Raw genomic sequence first — 10458 nt, forward strand, 5'->3', positions numbered from 1 at the left:
TAAAGCCAGTCACCAGCAGCCCGCAGCCTGTGTGGCTTCATCAACTCCAGCCCACCGCCTGTGTGGTCTTCAGCCACAAAGCCCCTCACTGCTCCTTTGCTGTCCTACTTCCAAAATTAGCTCAAAACACATTGGAAAAAATAAACCCAGCTTCCAACAACAGGCTGCGGAAACCAATATTGAAATTAGGTAAAACATTATTTTTGAAAGCCAATGACACCGTTCAGTCAAAATGAGAGGCACTTCACTTTTTCACATTTTAATTAGAACTCCGCACAGTTCAAATCAACTACAAGCATACATTTCACAATAAGTTATTAACAAAGAAGAAAACTTTCAGGCTTTTTACACCCATTTTATACATTCTCATCCATGTACACCGTGACCTTTGTTCCCGGTTCCCACCTCTGTGACACCTTGTCATTTCACCCCAAACCCCCACCCCGCTCCCCTTTGAGAGGTGAAGGATGGGTCACTCCTGTGCCACGTATGGCAGTACCGAGAAATCCTCGCGCCATTTTGCCCCTAATCGTGAGGGAGCACCATGTCCACAGTTCCAGACTACAGCTCCTTCCATTAAACTACAACACCCGCGCTCACCCCCACCCGAAACGACGGCACTCTTCTCTCAGACGAAAGCCCCACTCTTCCTGACTATAGTGTCTGATGATGGGAGGACTCAAGAGCAGGGGTGGTCAAACCACGACTCACAAGACAAGTGCAGACTTTTGACATTGACCTGTGGTTCACCGAGGTATTTTGACTGTGTAGTGTTAATGCGTGAAATTCACGGATTGTCAGTAAGATGCAGTCCGCACGTCCGTCCGAGCTCGCGATACCCTAGTCATGGAACATCGCTCTAGCTGCCCTCCCATCCGAACTCCTGACTGTCCGACCAGCCGAACCCTCAACGCCATGATAACCCGCCCACCGAAGGTCTGGTCACCCAACCGCCCTCCCACCGAAGCTCCAAATGTATCAACCCCACACCCACTGAAGCTCCCGATGCCAGCCGAGCTCCTGCTGCACTGACCGCCCCCGGTCACCCACCCACCGAGACTCTGGATACCCCGACCGCCCACCCACCAAAGATGCTGACGCCCTGATTACACACCACCTAAGCTCCCATCACCAGCCCACCAAAGCAGCCCACCAAAGCTACCCACCGAAACTCCTGTCAGCCGACCGCACAGCACAGAAGCTCCCAATGTAACAACCGCTCACCCACCGAAGGGCGTGACACCCCGACCACACGCCCTCCGAACCTCCCGACGCCCTGACCGTGGACTCCGCCTCGGTTGCACCCGCCCCCCTCCACCCATCGATGCTCCTGACGTCTCCATTGGTAACAGCAGTCAAAAGTTGAATACATGTTGTAGAAATTTTCCCCTAAAATTAGTTCCACAAAAATTCACCTATTACACGTTCGTGCAGTATGTGCCCAATTAGCAGTGTTTAAAAATACATTCATGAATAAATATTGTTACCTACATGTATTTTTCAACATTTATATAACATTTTTGTAACCATATGTGGCTCTTATGTTAAGCAAAGGTGTCCACCACTTCTCTACACGGTGGCCCTTCCCCACAGTTTCCTCGCGTTGGCTGCACCAGGCCTCAGTGCCAGATGTTCCGGAGGGTCAGCTCAGGGTACCATCCCACCAGATCCATCGAGTCCTCTTCTCCCAGTTTCTGCAGGACATTCCGTGCTGGTCACTGCCTGATCGCCTTCTGGTTAGAAATGTTCTCCTGGAAACACCTTTCCACAAAGTATAGGTGGTGTGGCAAAGTCCAGCTGACCGGGACATAGCGTGGCTTTGGGGCCAGGCTTATCTTTCGCAACTCCTGATTCAGCTAGAACCTCAGCACGTAGTGGCACTTGGTGACCTCCTCCTTTGCTTCCACGCACAACCTGATGCAGCCACACACGAGGGTGGTCATCAGAATGAGAGCCAAGTTTAATAACACCTTGTTCTCATGTTTTAGTGACGGCGCTCTTTCGGACACGATTTACTATGGACTCCCCACAGTTGGGCGCCAGGGCGGAGAGGTGAAGGATGGGTCACTCCTGTCCCAGGTGTGGCAGAACCGAGAAAACCTCGCGCCGTTTGACCAATTTCTTCCCCAAAATCGTGAGGGAGCACCATGTCCACAGTTCCAAATTTTGGTGGACCTTTGCAATTCCCTCTGACCAATTCTTATAACACACCTCAGCCTCTCCATATAAGATCCCCCGTGCCTTCAGGTGGTCAGATCTGACTGTGATGAGGGATGGTGGACCAGTCGGGACAGTTACCAGGTTCACCCTGGTGCCTAATGCCGACGCAAACTGCCCACATCAGTCTCCAGACCGTTTGTGTATCCGAACAGAAGACAGTGACCTCGAGCATGAACAACGAAAGGAGGACGAACGTGCTGGCAAAGGTGATGCGTCCTAATTCGCGAACTAATGTCACAATGTGCAGTCATGGCTGGCTTCACAGCCACCGGTGGCAACTCTAATGAGTGTTACGCATGCGCAGGGAGACCCTTCTCTTTCGGAAGACAGCAACCTCCATTAAACTACAACCCACGTGCCCCTCCCCCCACCCCCCACCCACCCGAATCGATGGCACTCTTCTCTCAGACTAAAGCCCCACTCTTCCTGGCTATAGATGCTCTCTCCTGGACGAGACACCTTCTCCAAGATTACAACCCCCATCCCTGGACTACAGCCCCCAACACAGGTTACATCCCCCCTCTCCGAGATGCCCCATTCCTCAAGATGACACTCCACTCCCCAGATACACCCCCCTCCACCAAACTACATCTCCTCCCCAGACTACACTACCACTTCCCCAGACGACACAGCCATCCAGAGACAACATCCCCCTTCTCCCCAGACTGAACCCCCCTCACCCAGGCCCTTTTACACTGCTCGTCAGATGGTACACATTTTTACCACTTCCCTTACCTGTGTTAACATGACGAATGCGGCATTGGGGTGCGTCATTTTCATCCTAGTCCTTAGTTGCCAAAGTAAGTAGTGTCAGAGGCAACATGTTTGACATCAGTGTAAAAGTTTCCGCGCCTTCCCGGGACGACGACGTTGCATTAATGCTGAACGTCCCGCCTACCATTGCGCCGGGATGTCGGATCTCTGTGAAGAAGGTCGCACTGACCCGGCTTTTCTTGGTTTAGTGTGAACGACAGCTTTAAACACTGGTTGTTCACTCACCAATTAATGGGTTCGATAGCCGCTTACAGCTGGCCACAATATCCAACTGTAAAGCCACCTCTTGTACACCAAAGCTGGTGTCAGGTGGCCACCTGAAAGTGGAGAACCCGGGCAGGAGGAGCACCGACTTAACCTTTCGGTTGAAAAGGGGTTGTCAGACAACAGACCTACCTCTCCCAGACTACAGACCTGCCTCCCTAAATGACAGATTCCCTTCCCCCAGACTACAGACACCGTCTCCAAGACTACAGCCCCACTGTCCAAGAGCCCACCCTCCCCGACAAAAGACCCCGCCCAACTGAGTGGAGCTCCCCACTCGACTACAGACCCCCTCTGCCAGAAAATAACCCCTCTCCCACAGACGTCTCCTTGCCTCCATCCCCTTCACACCTCCTCCCTGCCCCAACCCGCATCCTCCATCCCTCCACTTTCCTCTTGTTATGCTCTCCCTCCCTCCCTCCCTCCATCACACCCGCTCCTCCACCTCCCTCGCCCATTTCTCCCCGTTTCCTCCCAAATCACTTCCTCCCTCCTCTGTCCCTCATCGACCCTACCCCTACACCCCACTCACTCCCATCCCGTCCAACTCACTCACTCCTTTCCCCACCCATCACCCCATTCACACCCTCCCAACAACCCTCCCCTCCACCCCCTGCCTGTCATTCCACCTTCCACTCCTCCACACCGTCCGTCACGCAGCCCTCCAACCCTTCCTCCCTCCCTCACACAGCCCTCCGCCCCCTCCCTCCCTACCTTCATCCACTCACCACCCGTTCACACAGCGCTCCGCCCCCTCACTCCCAGCGAGCCACGTTCAAATCAGGCGCCTCCAGCGTATCTCGGCCAAACGCGCAGCCGAGCCATCGTTAGCGCCCATGACGTCACCCACCGCAAGTGGTAGGTCTTTCACACTCCTCCTTCCTGTCCATCAGCCGACTTCCCAGCACCTCAGCCAATTAGGGGACGGACCCGGGTTCGTGGCTGCGGAGACCGCGCGATTGGCAGGTGGAAATGGGCGGGTCCTCGACGGCGTGTTTCCTCCTCAGCCCCACCTCCCGATGGGTCCCAGTGGCACTCGGGACAGTTGGCAGGTTGGTCAATGGAGTCTGGCTTCTTTGGAAAATCTTGCCCCCTCAACAAGGCCAGAACTCTTCTGCTGCCGGACAACGTCGGGCTCAAAGCAGAGGAGAAGCCCGTCAAACAACGAAGGGAGGACGAACGTGTTGGCAACGGTGATGCGTCCTAACTCGTGAATTAATGTCACAATTTGCAGTCATGGCTGGCTTCACAGCCAGCGGTGGCAACTCTCGTGAGCGTCACGCATGCGCCGGGAACAGTGCGACACTCAGTGGTCAGGGTCCAATGGCAAGCCGCTCCCACTAAGGGATCTTCCTTTTACGGCAGATATGCAAATGAAGGGAAGCAAAGTAGAAGATATAGAAAATATCAACAATAATGAAAGAATCGAAGTCAAATCTGGAATTGGAAACTGATTGTGGGGAGTTGGTGCAATAGAAGGTTGAAAAAGATCCAGCTCGCTATGATCTAAAGGGGGAAGGTTGGAGGTTGGGGGAGTGGGAACGAGCGAGCAAAAGCATACTTACCTGGCAGGGGAGAATCGGTGGTCATGATGGCCGATCTCCCAGGACGAGGCTATCCCATTGCACTTCGGGTGTGCTGACGCCTGCGATGTCCCCAAATGCGGGATACTCGACTGCAAAATTTGTGGTAGTGGGGGACTGCGTTCGCGCTCTCCCCTGATCTTTACTTCCAAAGACAGAATTCATTTCTACTCATTATTAACCCGTTTCATACCGACTCTCTCTTCTTAATGGTCCTTTCATGTGCTGTTATAGTCTTCGTGGGAGACCCTCTCATTGCAAAATCTCCACCCGTCTTCACTCACCCTCTGACGCTCACCAAATCTCCCCACTAAAACAACAAATCCAATTCACTCTCATCACCCAATTTCTACACAACCTATCAAAATCTTCACCATACAGCTTCCCCCTGTAATGGAGGATTTAGAACAGCTTATGCAAGAAGGGATGCAGTTGCATCAGAAGACATAATCTAAATACCACTATGGGGCCCAGGGATGCAGTTGTCTTTTGTTGGTTGCAGACTGTCATGAGACCTTGAAGATTATTAAATCATTAGTTCAAAGAGATAAGATCTGAAGTAAACAACATTTGGGTAATATAAGCCATGGTCCCACTGCTGAAGTTTGAGACTCTCCAAGAGGTAGCAATATCTCTCAGCAAGAAGAAGAACTTCAAGAGTCCAGCTAACGTCCTGGTCGAGGGAGGTAGAGAAGCGGCTACCGGCGCCCCGACAACCTATACAAGTGTGCAGTCCTTGCTAGGCGTTGAAAAGTATAATTGGCAAGGCCTTGCATATTGTAGTTTGAATTCAGCTTTAGATTTTGTAATAAAGCATTGTATAAACTGAACTGCTCTCGGTGTGTGTGTGTGTGTGTGTCTATTTTCTTTCGGTAGCTCAAACACTGTGACCAATCAAAAATGAACAAAATGAGAGGGAAAAGTTGACCCAAGACAACGCCCCCCGTCGCCGCCCCACCACCCCCCCCCCCACCCCGCCTTATCATATTACACCAAATTTCCTTAACTCTATCAGAAGCCGGACGAAGATTTGCTATCGCCAAAATTCCCCAGGCAGTAAAAGGGAAGCAAAAGACAGGCGTCCCTATCCCCAAAAGTCATTATGTCCAGGAGCCTGCAAACTACGCAGCCTTCAGTTCAAACCATCGCTAATCCCAGCTACACACACGCGCAAACCTCACACATGATTAGGAAGCCCTCGCCACCCTTACAACACCAGCTACCCCTTCAGCCAGTCTAAAGCCAGTCACCAGCAGCCCGCAGCCTGTGTGGCTTCATCAACTCCAGCCCACCGCCTGTGTGGTCTTCAGCCACAAAGCCCCTCACTGCTCCTTTGCTGTCCTACTTCCAAAATTAGCTCAAAACACATTGGAAAAAATAAACCCAGCTTCCAACAACAGGCTGCGGAAACCAATATTGAAATTAGGTAAAACATTATTTTTGAAAGCCAATGACACCGTTCAGTCAAAATGAGAGGCACTTCACTTTTTCACATTTTAATTAGAACTCCGCACAGTTCAAATCAACTACAAGCATACATTTCACAATAAGTTATTAACAAAGAAGAAAACTTTCAGGCTTTTTACACCCATTTTATACATTCTCATCCATGTACACCGTGACCTTTGTTCCCGGTTCCCACCTCTGTGACACCTTGTCATTTCACCCCAAACCCCCACCCCGCTCCCCTTTGAGAGGTGAAGGATGGGTCACTCCTGTGCCACGTATGGCAGTACCGAGAAATCCTCGCGCCATTTTGCCCCTAATCGTGAGGGAGCACCATGTCCACAGTTCCAGACTACAGCTCCTTCCATTAAACTACAACACCCGCGCTCACCCCCACCCGAAACGACGGCACTCTTCTCTCAGACGAAAGCCCCACTCTTCCTGACTATAGTGTCTGATGATGGGAGGACTCAAGAGCAGGGGTGGTCAAACCACGACTCACAAGACAAGTGCAGACTTTTGACATTGACCTGTGGTTCACCGAGGTATTTTGACTGTGTAGTGTTAATGCGTGAAATTCACGGATTGTCAGTAAGATGCAGTCCGCACGTCCGTCCGAGCTCGCGATACCCTAGTCATGGAACATCGCTCTAGCTGCCCTCCCATCCGAACTCCTGACTGTCCGACCAGCCGAACCCTCAACGCCATGATAACCCGCCCACCGAAGGTCTGGTCACCCAACCGCCCTCCCACCGAAGCTCCAAATGTATCAACCCCACACCCACTGAAGCTCCCGATGCCAGCCGAGCTCCTGCTGCACTGACCGCCCCCGGTCACCCACCCACCGAGACTCTGGATACCCCGACCGCCCACCCACCAAAGATGCTGGCGCCCTGATTACACACCACCAAAGCTCCCATCACCAGCCCACCAAAGCAGCCCACCAAAGCTACCCACCGAAACTCCTGTCAGCCGACCGCACAGCACAGAAGCTCCCAATGTAACAACCGCTCACCCACCGAAGGGCGTGACACCCCGACCACACGCCCTCCGAACCTCCCGACGCCCTGACCGTGGACTCCGCCTCGGTTGCACCCGCCCCCCTCCACCCATCGATGCTCCTGACGTCTCCATTGGTAACAGCAGTCAAAAGTTGAATACATGTTGTAGAAATTTTCCCCTAAAATTAGTTCCACAAAAATTCACCTATGACACGTTCGTGCAGTATGTGCCCAATTAGCAGTGTTTAAAAATACATTCATGAATAAATATTGTTACCTACATGTATTTTTCAACATTTATATAACATTTTTGTAACCATATGTGGCTCTTATGTTAAGCAAAGGTGTCCACCACTTCTCTACACGGTGGCCCTTCCCCACAGTTTCCTCGCGTTGGCTGCACCAGGCCTCAGTGCCAGATGTTCCGGAGGGTCAGCTCAGGGTACCATCCCACCAGATCCATCGAGTCCTCTTCTCCCAGTTTCTGCAGGACATTCCGTGCTGGTCACTGCCTGATCGCCTTCTGGTTAGAAATGTTCTCCTGGAAACACCTTTCCACAAAGTATAGGTGGTGTGGCAAAGTCCAGCTGACCGGGACATAGCGTGGCTTTGGGGCCAGGCTTATCTTTCGCAACTCCTGATTCAGCTAGAACCTCAGCACGTAGTGGCACTTGGTGACCTCCTCCTTTGCTTCCACGCACAACCTGATGCAGCCACACACGAGGGTGGTCATCAGAATGAGAGCCAAGTTTAATAACACCTTGTTCTCATGTTTTAGTGACGGCGCTCTTTCGGACACGATTTACTATGGACTCCCCACAGTTGGGCGCCAGGGCGGAGAGGTGAAGGATGGGTCACTCCTGTCCCAGGTGTGGCAGAACCGAGAAAACCTCGCGCCGTTTGACCAATTTCTTCCCCAAAATCGTGAGGGAGCACCATGTCCACAGTTCCAAATTTTGGTGGACCTTTGCAATTCCCTCTGACCAATTCTTATAACACACCTCAGCCTCTCCATATAAGATCCCCCGTGCCTTCAGGTGGTCAGATCTGACTGTGATGAGGGATGGTGGACCAGTCGGGACAGTTACCAGGTTCACCCTGGTGCCTAATGCCGACGCAAACTGCCCACATCAGTCTCCAGACCGTTTGTGTATCCGAACAGAAGACAGTGACCTCGAGCATGAACAACGAAAGGAGGACGAACGTGCTGGCAAAGGTGATGCGTCCTAATTCGCGAACTAATGTCACAATGTGCAGTCATGGCTGGCTTCACAGCCACCGGTGGCAACTCTAATGAGTGTTACGCATGCGCAGGGAGACCCTTCTCTTTCGGAAGACAGCAACCTCCATTAAACTACAACCCACGTGCCCCTCCCCCCACCCCCCACCCACCCGAATCGATGGCACTCTTCTCTCAGACTAAAGCCCCACTCTTCCTGGCTATAGATGCTCTCTCCTGGACGAGACACCTTCTCCAAGATTACAACCCCCATCCCTGGACTACAGCCCCCAACACAGGCTACATCCCCCCTCTCCGAGATGCCCCATTCCTCAAGATGACACTCCACTCCCCAGATACACCCCCCTCCACCAAACTACATCTCCTCCCCAGACTACACTACCACTTCCCCAGACGACACAGCCATCCAGAGACAACATCCCCCTTCTCCCCAGACTGAACCCCCCTCACCCAGGCCCTTTTACACTGCTCGTCAGATGGTACACATTTTTACCACTTCCCTTACCTGTGTTAACATGACGAATGCGGCATTGGGGTGCGTCATTTTCATCCTAGTCCTTAGTTGCCAAAGTAAGTAGTGTCAGAGGCAACATGTTTGACATCAGTGTAAAAGTTTCCGCGCCTTCCCGGGACGACGACGTTGCATTAATGCTGAACGTCCCGCCTACCATTGCGCCGGGATGTCGGATCTCTGTGAAGAAGGTCGCACTGACCCGGCTTTTCTTGGTTTAGTGTGAACGACAGCTTTAAACACTGGTTGTTCACTCACCAATTAATGGGTTCGATAGCCGCTTACAGCTGGCCACAATATCCAACTGTAAAGCCACCTCTTGTACACCAAAGCTGGTGTCAGGTGGCCACCTGAAAGTGGAGAACCCGGGCAGGAGGAGCACCGACTTAACCTTTCGGTTGAAAAGGGGTTGTCAGACAACAGACCTACCTCTCCCAGACTACAGACCTGCCTCCCTAAATGACAGATTCCCTTCCCCCAGACTACAGACACCGTCTCCAAGACTACAGCCCCACTGTCCAAGAGCCCACCCTCCCCGACAAAAGACCCCGCCCAACTGAGTGGAGCTCCCCACTCGACTACAGACCCCCTCTGCCAGAAAATAACCCCTCTCCCACAGACGTCTCCTTGCCTCCATCCCCTTCACACCTCCTCCCTGCCCCAACCCGCATCCTCCATCCCTCCACTTTCCTCTTGTTATGCTCTCCCTCCCTCCCTCCCTCCATCACACCCGCTCCTCCACCTCCCTCGCCCATTTCTCCCCGTTTCCTCCCAAATCACTTCCTCCCTCCTCTGTCCCTCATCGACCCTACCCCTACACCCCACTCACTCCCATCCCGTCCAACTCACTCACTCCTTTCCCCACCCATCACCCCATTCACACCCTCCCAACAACCCTCCCCTCCACCCCCTGCCTGTCATTCCACCTTCCACTCCTCCACACCGTCCGTCACGCAGCCCTCCAACCCTTCCTCCCTCCCTCACACAGCCCTCCGCCCCCTCCCTCCCTACCTTCATCCACTCACCACCCGTTCACACAGCCCTCCGCCCCCTCACTCCCAGCGAGCCACGTTCAAATCAGGCGCCTCCAGCGTATCTCGGCCAAACGCGCAGCCGAGCCATCGTTAGCGCCCATGACGTCACCCACCGCAAGTGGTAGGTCTTTCACACTCCTCCTTCCTGTCCATCAGCCGACTTCCCAGCACCTCAGCCAATTAGGGGACGGACCCGGGTTCGTGGCTGCGGAGACCGCGCGATTGGCAGGTGGAAATGGGCGGGTCCTCGACGGCGTGTTTCCTCCTCAGCCCCACCTCCCGATGGGTCCCAGTGGCACTCGGGACAGTTGGCAGGTTGGTCAATGGAGTCTGGCTTCTTTGGAAAATCTTGCCCCCTCAACAAGGCCAGAACTCTTCTGCTGCC

The 10458-nt window shown here is 53.1% G+C and overlaps 1 non-coding gene across 1 annotated transcript; it reads left to right on the top strand.

Annotated features, from left to right (window-relative positions):
- The first annotated feature begins 4815 nt into the window (after positions 1-4815).
- LOC138755910 (U1 spliceosomal RNA) lies at positions 4816-4979 on the top strand. Its single transcript, XR_011352622.1, has one exon. It is a non-coding gene; the product is annotated as a U1 spliceosomal RNA (small nuclear RNA).
- The last annotated feature ends 5479 nt before the right edge of the window (positions 4980-10458 follow it).

The sequence above is a fragment of the Narcine bancroftii genome, chromosome 2 (assembly GCF_036971445.1).
Source record: "Narcine bancroftii isolate sNarBan1 chromosome 2, sNarBan1.hap1, whole genome shotgun sequence".
NCBI lineage: Eukaryota > Metazoa > Chordata > Chondrichthyes > Torpediniformes > Narcinidae > Narcine > Narcine bancroftii.